Genomic DNA, 12,247 nt, shown 5'->3' with positions numbered 1-12,247 from the left:
AAATAAACTTGCACAATTTCTTAGGTTATATTAATATTTAAATATGATATTTTTCTCACATGATATGGGTTATTTTTCACATAATCATGTAAATATTTTCATCGTTTAATCTACGAGTATAAGGTTTTCATATATGTTATAGGTTATTTTTCACGTAGCCATGTGTATCTTTTCATCATTCATAGGCAAGTATAAGGTTTTCAATGATGCTATAGGTTATTTTCCACATACTTATGTGTGTTTTCCTTTATTTTTAAGTATGGTATTTTTCACACATGCTATGATTATTTCTCGCATAGTGATGTAGTCTTTTCATCATCATATGAACCATGATTCTTTTCACATATAGTATGAATTTAGTCATAAAATCATCTTTTTATGCACTAATTTCATATAACTATATGAGTTTCTTATCATGTCAAAATTTTAAATTATAACCCTTAATGTGCAATATTATATTTAAACAAATATATCATATTGGAAGATTAGAGTGAAGGACAAGTTGTCGCGTACTCAGAGTGACTCTTACTCATTACGATCATTGGGGGATCCTGACTTTAATATGTTTTAGACGTGTAAACTTTAAACTTTTGTTTTGGATCATTACTATTTCAATGACTTGTAAATATTTTGGAATGAGATAAACTCGTGGATGTTGTCTTTTCTCTTATGCGATAATTAATATATGATTGTAAATCTCAACTTTTATTTAATTGCTCAACTGTCTTAACCCTTAAATAAATTTTGTCTTTCTCATTTTTATATGTAATTTTTTCTATAGTAATAACCTCAATGGGGTTGAGTCTATGAATGGTTTCATACTGTATCTGATACTGAGAGGCTAATATACGTTCGTGCTTGCACTCAAACGGGTTGTCCAGTATTTAAAATGATTAGAATGTGGCTCTAGATGAACTCATTAACATTTTACTTTTGAGAGTCTTGAGAAAAGTTTTAAAATGTTAGATTTTTTAGAGACGTTACATGATCACCCTCTATCTTGGGGACCTGGCCTATCAGTTGTAGGGCCCAAAGCCTGATGGAGGGCAATCAGGTGCTTAATGTACAAATATTTATGCAATCATATTACTCTTAGCATTGGCAAATTGGTCTGCATTCATGGACTAATTTATCCCTACCCCCTCTAACTAAGAAAAAATGATTCAAAGACAAGCATCAAGGGTTCCTTGAGAATTGGTTTTGTGAATCGTTTAAGCTAAGGGTGTAAATGGGTCAGGTTTACCCAAACCCAACCCATATCAAACCCTATAGGGTCTGATATGGTGATAAATAAGATTTGATGAAGACCTAACTTCGAACCCGAAGGTCCAATTACTCTGCATGGATAAGGATCAAGAGCGACAATTATTTTTCAAAGAGACAAAATCTTGCCGCTATTGATAAAGCAAGAACAACAAGATTTTTGTCTTCACTAATTGATAGGTAATAGTAGAGATATAAATATCTCATCATTAATAGCTTATTAATAACAATGAGCTAGATATCCCCTGGAATGCTTTGCCTAGGCACACATCTCGCCATTATAGGTTTTACTCTTTAATGATAACAACTATGTCACCATTATAGAGTTTATAAATAATGGTGAGAGTACCTGGCCATTAGATATTATTGTTAAAATATTTTATGACTATATTTAATTGTCACAAGATCTCATTGTGACAATATCTTATATACAATGCTCGATGTTAAGAAAAAACAAAGAACAACAAAAATGCATGAAAAAATTTAAGACTCGGAAAGATACGTCATCACCTGCACTTAGACAAAAGTGATGCAACACCAAATAAACTACATGCATAATGCACATTTTTGAGTAAGCATATGAAATTTTTTGATTGGTTGAAGGATGCGAAGTTTCTCGATGATTATGCATCTATCAATGGGCGATGCGTAAACATAAGTGATACTAAATTTTTAGGGATGAAGAGTTATGATAGCCATATCTTCTTTTAGTGCTTACTTCTTATTACAGTTTGTGAATATCTAAATCAGACAACTGGTATGCCTTTAATTTGTTTGAGCGATATGTTCAGATTATTGTGTGTAAGGACGTTGAAAAGTGATGCTTTAATGCAAATAAAGAAAAATATTTCAATAATCTTATGCGCTTTGGAGAAGATATTTTCATATGTATTTTTACCGTCATGGTGCACCTAGCTATTCATCTACCACGTGAAACCGAACTTGCTAGACTAGTACAATATCATTAGATGTATCTAATTGAGAGATTCCTTGGTAGATTAAAGCAAATTGTGATGAATAGAGTGTGTTAGAAAGCTTTCATTGTTGAGGCATATATTTCAACAGAATATGCGACCTTTTGCATAATGTATCTTAGTGGTATTGATAGTAGATTAAACCATTGAGATTGGCATGATGATATGCCCAACATAGCAAGGTCACCCGGTTTGTCTTTATTCTAATATGACATTCGCATGAAATCCGAAGGCGGTTTACCAACTATACTTTTAGATTTAGAACATGCGAGAGCTCATCAGTATATATTGAACAACTGAATTTAATTTGAATCGTATCTAAGAGAATATAAATAGATAATCCATGGCTTGTGCAATAATGTTCAAGAAGCTATAATATGACATGACCAGAAGTTCGTAAGTTAGTTTTTACAAGCTTATAAGGATGCTTCTCTAGAATTACAAAGTCTCATAAGAGAACCTGAGTGTGAATCACAACCCTATCGAACTTGTGATGTGAATGGAATAAGATTTCATACAGTCTTAAGGTCAAGACCGTAGTTTTTAGAATAATGGGGTAATTGTTATATGTGCACGTGATGCAGGAAAGCTTAATATAAAATATTATGGTGTTTTAAAAGATATTATCAAATTTAAATATATAAGACCAAATTAGGTGTATATGTTTAGATGTGATTGGTTTGATAATAGGCAAATGCGTAAGGATGAATACTTTACATGTGTCAACATGTCTCGCTGAGCATATTAGGAGGATCCCTTTATTTTTTTCTTTCAAGCTATGCAAGCATTTTATATTAGAGATTCCACAAATAGCAAAATACATATAGCACAAAAGATAATACCAAGAAATATGTATGAGATTCTATCATTTCCAGCTAAACGAAATGAAGAACAAGACAACGATATGTATCATGAGGTCGATTGCAGAGGGGTTGATTCGTTACTTTACCACACCATTGACGAAGATCTCATGTCATTACACCAAGATGATTCAGATGATCGATTGAAAGAGTTTTGATAGTTAATATTCTTATATGATTAAGAGAATGCCGTTACACTAAGTTTTTCACCAAAGACTATTGGATGATAAATATTGGATATATATTTATAAGTAAATAAATTTTTATAATTTTAGATTTTCATCTATTAATTATTCTTTCTTTAGTTAACAATGAGTGTTGAAGAAAAATTCAACGAATAGAATAAAACAAATGATCCTCCATACCAGTGGATCATTTTTGTACCTCTAGAGGTATCATAAGAGGGTACATTTTTTATTCTATAAGTTTATTTATTTTTATATAGTATAATGTTAATCTAATAAATTCTTAATTTGTTAACGTTCTATAAAAAGATGCACACCAATTCAGATTGCAATATATTCATCTATAGCGAAACAGAAGACACCTTTGTAAGTAACTCACACATTGTTCATGTGAATATTAGAAGTCAATATGTTTATTGTAGACTTGAAGAGAATATAGAGGGTTTGTATTTGAAGTGTGTTTGTTACAGGCTTGGAGAGGATATAATTTCTAAATTCTATTTATTTATTCGTTTATATGAATATTCGAAGTGTATACATTTGTTGCAGACTTGGAGAGAATGTAAGGAGTTTATATTTGAAGTGTGTTTATGGCAGGCTTAAAGATGATACAATTTTTAAATTTGCTTTGTTTACTTATTTTTGTGAATATTAGAAGTGTATATGTTTGTTGCTGGCTTGAAGAGGATGTAAGGGTTTTGTATTTGAAGTGTGTTTGTTAAAAACTTGGAGATGATACAAATTTTAAACTCTCTTTGTTTACTTGTTTATGTTAATATTAGAAGTGTATATGTTTGTTGCAGGCTTCGAGATGATGTAGGGGTTTGTATTTGAAGTGTGTTTGTTGTAGGCTTGGAGAAGATATAATTTTTAAACTCTTTTTGTTTACTTGTTTATGTGAATATTAAAAGTGTATAACAGGCTTAGAGGGGATAAAATTTCTAAACTCTCTTTGTTTACTTATTTATGTGAATATTAGAAGTGTATGTGTTTGTTGCAGGCTTCGAGATGATGTAAGATGTGTAGCGGGTTTGTATTTGAAGTGTGTTTTTAAACTCTCTTTGTTTACTTATTTTATTTTAATGTAGAAAAGAAAATTGAAAACTATTTTTTTATTTTTTTTCTTACAGGTTTATAACCTATAATGGTGATATCCCTATCTTGCCATTATAGGCGAGATTTCTGTTTTGCCAACCTATAATGATGAGTAAATTCATGTCATTATAGCGTATAACGATAAGTTAATTAGCCCCGTTATAGCCTATAATGGTGAGTTAATTTGCCTCATTGCCTATAACAACAAGTTATGGATCTCGCCATTATAAGCTATAAAAGTGAGAGTATCTTGCTGTTAAAACATCTTCACCATTAAAGATTGCCACATCATTATTAGTGTTCTTAGTTCTGACAATATTCTTCACTGGTGTCGGTTCATCCTTTAATGACAAGCTATAAATGTTACTGTTATTACTTACCCAAGATCAATTCTTTTCGGCAACTTATCAGCGAGAAATAGGTCAATAGAGCGAGATATGTCACCACTATTGACCTATATCTTTGTAGTGTTTATACATGGATTCAGGGAGTTTGTAAAATTTTATGCCAGAATTGGGCCCGACCCAAGTTTCAATTAATTATGACCTACAAATTTTCAATGTAAAAATAATAAAAAAATATTATTTTACTGGTTATGGCCCAGGTTTGGTTCATGGAGTTCTTATCGGGTCCAAAGGTACGGTTTCTCTTATGGTGGGTATGATTAGACCAAACTCTGAACCCGATACTATACTCGAAAATCAGAGCCAGGTCTGGTTTCACCTGGTTCTAAACGAAACCTAACCTGTTGACACCCCAGTTTCAGCTGAACACAATTAGTAGGGATGTCTACAATAGTATTGGGAGAGCAGATCCAGCGGCCCAATAAAAAGGATGGCATACATTCATTCATGGGAACCCCTTCCAAAGAATGGATGTATGGCATCCAATGATGGGACCGAGAAACATGCAAGGCATTTGGTCCTATCCACCCGATGGAGCATTTATAGCGCCTAGGTTTCGATAACACGGATCCCATCATTCAATCTTAATCATCCAGCCGTTGATTGGATGACTGGGATTGAATGTATTCCGATTTCAAATGATGGGGGAACCGTGTTCAGGTCCCGGAAAGAAAAAGATAAATGCCAAGAGAGCATCAGCAGATGAGGCCAATTGAATTGGCAGGGTGCAACGCAATCATCCCCACTATGCATCTCACTTTGATGGAGATGTGAGTGGGCCCCACTCTCACAGTTCACAAGTGAGACGTGAGGTGGGTATTGAATGTAACCATATGGCCAGCCAGAGAGGATTGGGTCCAAAGAGAGCCTTGGACAGAAAACACACGAACGGCACCTGAATGCATGCAGTCCATCATCAATCATGGAGATGAATGGCACTCAAAAGGTTGGTTTTTACCCACCAAAATATTCTAATGCCGTTTACTTTATAGATGAATGGACGGCTGAGAATCGCCCCAAGTGTTTGGTGCCTTGGACGGATTTTCTGTCCAAGGCACGCACGTTGGACCTCCTCCGCTCTCACTGATGACTCCCGCTTATATCATCGTTCGTTGATCTATAATTAATTAAACAAGGAGCAGAATGCCAGCAGCTTTCACGTACCCACCACCACCACCCAAGTAACCCAACATTTGTTCATAAGGAGAGAATGTGAACCCTGCTCAACAAAGGAGCATATATATGATATGTTTCTCTCTATTTTTTTGAGAAATCAATCAGAAAGAGGGCAAGTTTCAAGGTATAAGTACCAGATGTTGACAGACTCGGGGTCTTTTCTCACCGTGAGCTTCAAATTTGTAGTGGCGATCAAAATTTAACTTATGACACACCAAAACTGGAAAAAAACAAAAAATAACATGTCTTGCATATGCACACAAAGAAAGTAACCATAATCAGCTTGTCTGCATATTTACAATTTTTGCTTCACTTCATAAAAAATGCATTGTTTAATGTAATTAATTGAACTTAGCATGTCGAAATAACTTCCTAACACCATCGGAATGCATGGTAACATCCGGGCAAGCAAAAGTAAATACACTACAAAAAAAAACGTCAATTAACGATGGTAATTTGCGATGGATTAGCGAGAGAAAATGAGTCATTCCTAAAATTGAAATTACTTGCAGGATTAGCGACAGAATAATATCCATTGCGACGGATATTATTTCGTCGCAAAATATGTCAGAACTTAGTGATGGATATTATTTCGTCGCTAATTAGCGTCGGTGTTGACGACGAAATTGTTTCGTCGTGAATCCGTCGCTATTTTTCGATGTAAAACACCCATCTAGAGTACGAAATTGTGTTTGCTCTCTCTCTCTCTCTCTCTCTCTCTCTCTCTCTCTCTCTCTCTCTCTCTCTCATCCGCGCTGCTCTCCCCGACCACCTCTCTTTCTCTGGCGACCACCCGACCCTCTCTGCACCCGCTATTCCACTGACCACCCCCGCACTGCTCGCTCCGACCACCTCCCGTTCTCCGGCGACCACCCCAGCCACCTCCCGCTATCCGGCGACCGCTCCGTCCACCTCCCGCTATCTGACGACCGCCCTGGCGATCTTCGCACCTACTCTTCCGTTGACCACCCCCGTGCTGCTCTCCGACGACCGCCCCAGCCATCTCCGCCCCCGCTCTTCGACGACCCATCGATAGAAAAGTACGTCAGTGAGCTCACCTCCCATACCCGCACCTCCCCTCTGTCCCTCTTTCTAACTTGTCGGCAGGGGACCCGCCCCCCTACCATTGGTATTTTCCGATAGGGGATCCGGTCCCCCTGCCACTGTTATTTTTCGGAAGGGGGGCAGACCTCCCTACACTTGTTTAAGCAAGGGCGGCAAGGGATCGCCCACCCCCCCTGCCGTTGTTATTTTATGTTAGGGGGGCAGACCCCCCTGCCCTTGTTTAAGCAAGGGCGGCTGGGGATCCGCTCCTCTGCCGTTGTTATTTTTCAGCAGGGGGGCAGAGCCCCCCTGCCCTTGTTTAAGCAAGGGTTGCAGGGGATCTACCCCCCTTGCCGTTCTGTTTGCTCGGCTGGCAGGGGCGGGAGCCCCCCTGCCGCTAGTACTTTCCAGCAGTAGGGGGATCTGACTGCAGGGGCGGAGCCCCCCTGCACTTGTTTAAATCAGTATTTTCTAGCCTTAATTTTTCTCGGGTTTTATATTTCAAAAAAAATTATTTTTTTTTAAATTAGTGACGGATTAGCGATGGATAATTTTAGCGATGGATATTATCCGTCGCTAATCCGTCATCAATTTAAATCAGTCGATGGTTTGCGACAAAATTTAAGTTGTCGCTAATGTTAATCGCCAAATTGGCGACGGACACGTATCCCTCATTACAGCTTAGCGACAAATTAAATTCCGTCACATAACCAAATCAGTCTCTATTTAACGACAGATTAGCGACGGACATGATCCGTTGATAATCTATCGCTAATTAGCGACAGATAAATTCTGCCGCAGTTTAGCGACTAGGATTATGCGACGGATGTTATTCGTCGCTAAGCCACCGCTAAACACGTTAGCGATGGATGTTGCGACGAATAGCATCCGTCGCTAATACGCATTTTTCTTGTAGTGTGAATTTAACTAAGTATAGTGCCTCTGTATCCCTCTGCAACAGTATTGACCATAGCATCTCACCAACACAATGTGCAAAAAGATCCTATTGTAGACTAGGAAGCTGCAAGAAACCTGTATCATTCAGATCTATGCATTACGAATAAATAAAGCCAATGCAAGACTCAATTTTTATTTGTGAAGAACATGAACTGCATGGCTTCTCAAAGTCGAGCATGAAAAAGAAATAAGGAAAGAGAATACCCATCTCAAGTCTCAACCACGTGTTGCATTGGCAAAAATTGTTGCTTATCATTCAATTCAATGAACTAAGAGTCTTTTTTCATCGCTCATCGAAATTGAATTAACTAGAGTAATACAATAAAAAATAAACAATTAAAGAAAAAAAAAGCAAAAAGCACAAAGCATGCTCCCAGTGACTTTCACTATATTTTCGTGGGCATGCATTTGCTTAATTAATTACCGGCTGATTCGATGAGTCAGCTTTAATATAATTTTCATAAATTCACCAATACCTTTGATGGCAATTATCTACAATATCAAAGCCAAAAAGAACAATTAAAAGGAAAAATTGTTTAAATAAGGGGTCTAGGTTGAAGAGGAATCATGTTCAACTTCTTCCGTCCACTCCAATCTGAGTTCGCTCCAAGACTTGGGTCTCACCCCAAACGTAAAGAATATGAGCATCTCCAACAGCTGAAAAAATTTGACCTCATCTAGCAACTCGTTCAAGACACCATTCACTATACAGTAGTTGTTATTGTAAGGGAGCGATGGTGTGTAGCGTGCATGGCACGAGACACCAACAGCCCAGCGTCCTGCAATGACACCACCAAATTTTGGCAAATGACTCTTTGTGCCGTGAGCCCTTGCATGGATCTGCTGGTTGAACATCAAGCACCCTATGCATATCTCAGCGAACTCATTGTAGAGGATAAAGCAGAAACAAACTGACGAGTCGAGTCTTCCCCACAAGTGTGAATCGATGGAAACAATGCAACGATGACAGTGGAAGAAATAAAAAAATAAAACCAACAATGCACACAACGATTTGCGTGGTTCCCTCTCAACTGAGGTACGTCCACGATGACCGATAGGTCAGCACCTTCCACTATCTTCTTACAAAAATTACAAAGTGACCAAAAGGCACAAGCCTTACAAACACACGAGGTGTAACAAATAAACAAGAGGATATACCTCACAGAAGAACAAGAAACGAATAATCTGAATAACCAACTTGACGAATTTGTTCTGAAAGAAGTGAAGCAACACTTCTTGCTCTTGTTCTCTTCGCACCCTTTCGATGCCCTTAAAGTGTTTCTCACTCTCTCTCTCTCTCTTTAATGTTCTGAGTGCACCAGACAACGCTTTGTTTTCCCGCTCATCCATCCCTTAAGTAGAGGATGAGACCCACAATAAATGTGAAAAGACTAAATGTCTTGCACAGCTTACGAAGCGCTAGGAGCGCCAATTGCTATTCCAGCAATATCCGCAAATCACCATGCTGTGATGCCACAAATCGCTATCCAGCGATGATCACAAACCGCCATGCGGTGATGTCACGAACCGACTTCCAGCTGAAGCCACAAATCACTATCCAGCGATACCCAAATCGCAGTCCTGCTGACAACACAAATTGTTATTCCGCGATAACCACAAATCGCTATTCAGCGACACTCCAAATCGTTGTCCTGCTGACAGCACAAATCGCTATCCCGCGATAACCACAAATCGCTATTCCAGCGATAACCACAAATCACTACCCTGCTGACAGCACAAATCGCTATCTCGCGATAACCATAAATCGCTATTCCAGTGATAACCAGAAATCGATATCCAGCGAATATGACAAATCGCTATTCCAGCGAATACGAAGTTGACTTACACAACTCCAAACCCAAACCATAAATCGCTTATCCACAAACTCTGAACAACTGAATCGTCATTCAGCTGAGAAGGACTTCTACAAATCGTTGTACAGCAAATACGAAACCGTCCTCAACAAGATCAGGCGACGTGCTTGAAAGAGACTGCAGCAAATAGGGCTTGGAGTGCGGAGAATCTGAATAAGGAGAGAAACCCAATAATTCTCCCCCTTCTCGACTTATGTGGAAGCTTCTTCCATTCCTGCTAGGAATTGACACTTCTCATGTTTGTCATTGGGCAATGATTTGGTCAGCATATCTGATGTGTTGTCATCAGTATGCACTTTCTCCAGATGCAGTAATTTTTTATTCAAGACATCCCGAATCCAGTGATATCGAACATCGATATGTTTTGATCTTGAATGAAATGAGGAATTCTTGCTCAAGTGAATCGCACTCTGACTATCACAGTGAAGAATATACACTTCTTGCTTCAAGCCCAACTCTTGCGAGATTTTCTCCACCCACAACAACTCCTTGCTAGCTTATGTAATGACGATGAATTTAGCCTCTGTAGTGGAAAGAGCTACACACTTCTGCAATTTTGAGTGTCATGCAACTGCTCCCCCTGCAAAGGTAACCAAATACCCAGAAGTAGACTTTCTACTGTCTACATCACCAGCCATATCAGAATCTGTGGACCCTTCAAGAATAGGTTCACCCTTTCCAAAGCACAGACTCAATTTCGAAGTGCCCTGAAGATACCTGAGAATCCATTTCACTGCTGCCCAATGTTCCTTCCCTGGATTTGACAAAAACCAACTTACGATTCTAACAACATGAGCTATGTCTGGTCGAGTACATACCATAGCATACATCAACGAACCTACTGTCGAAGCATAGGAAATTTTCTGCATCTCGATTCCTTCTTCATCATTTGCAGAACATTGCCTTGAGCTGAGTTTGAAGTGACCTGCAAGTAGACAATTAACAAGTTTTGCCTTGTCCATGTTGAACCTCTCAAGAACCTTTCTGATATACTTCTCTTGCGATAACCAGATCAGCCCATGTGATCTGTCACGAACGATTCTCATCCCAAGAATCTGTTTTGCTTGACCTAAATCCTTCATGACAAAGGTCTTACTCTACTCCAGTTTCAACTCGTTTATCATGCTGATGTCTTGGCCCATAATCAGCATATCATCCATATAAAGTAAGAGAATGGTAAAATTACCAATTGAAAATTTCTTCATAAACACACAATGGTCCGTGGAGGTTCTTGAATATCCATGCTCAGTCATGAAGGAATCAAATTTCTTATACCACTGCCTTGGTGCTTGCTTTAATCCATACAAGCTCTTCTTCAGCTTGCAAACAAGGTGCCATTTACCCTTGTCAATGAAGCCTTCAGGTTGCTCCATATAAATTTCTTTCTCCAAGTCATCATGCATAAATGCAGTTTTCACATCAAGTTGCTCAACTTTCAAATTCATGCTTTCTGCTATACCGAGCACAGTTCGGATGGAGGACATCTTCACAACTGGCGAGAAGATCTCGTCAAAATCAACTCCCTTCTTCTGAGCAAAACCTTTCACTACAAGTCGTGCCTTGTACCTAGGTTGGGAGTTGTTTCCATCAGTGTTCTGCTTGAAGACCCACTTGTTCTTCAACACCTTGTTCCCTTTAGGTGTCTTTACCAGATTAAAGGTGTGATTCTCATGCAATGAATCCATCTCTTCTTTCATTGCCTTAAGCCACTCAACTTGGTTTGCATGCTCCAAAGCTTATTCAAAAGTTTCTGGCTCACCTTGATCTGTAATCATCATATACTCATTTGATGAGTATTTCCTGAATGATTGTTTCTTCCTGGTAGACCTTCTTATCGGAGTATGAGGAAGTGGCTCTTGGGGTGCTGACTCCCCCTCAACTTCTGTCTCAGCACTTCCTTCCTCTGCATCATCCTGAGGAGATGGCATCTCCTCCACAGGATCCTGAACAGCCGATGCATCAATGGGATCTATGTCAACAAGATCACCTTTACTGGACTCTGATGGCTCAGACTAACCAATGTCTTCAATGGTCTGATCTTCCAAGAAGACAACATCTCGACTTCTGACCACTTTCTTATCAACAGGGTCATACAGTCTGTAGCCAAACTCTTCATGTCCTAGCCAAGGAAGATGCACTGCTTGGATTTTGGATCAAGCTTGGACCTCTTTTCCTTCGGAATGTGAACAAATGCTCTGCAGCCGAATACTCTCAAGTGTCTATAGAAAGGTTCTTTCCCAATCTAAGATTTCTCTGGAACATCTCCCTTTAAAGGAATAGAAGGAGACAAGTTAATGAGATAAACTGTTGTCCTCATTGCCTCCCCCCAGAAAGATCTTGACAATTTAAAATGAGACAACAAACATCTGATTCTCTCAAGAATGGTGCGATTCATCCTCTCAGCAACCCCATTCT

This window comes from Nuphar pumila, chromosome 7 (assembly GCF_984573655.1).
Source record: "Nuphar pumila chromosome 7, dmNupPumi1.hap1.1, whole genome shotgun sequence".
Classification (NCBI taxonomy): Eukaryota; Viridiplantae; Streptophyta; class Magnoliopsida; order Nymphaeales; family Nymphaeaceae; genus Nuphar; species Nuphar pumila.
This window is presented reverse-complemented; position numbering follows the sequence as displayed.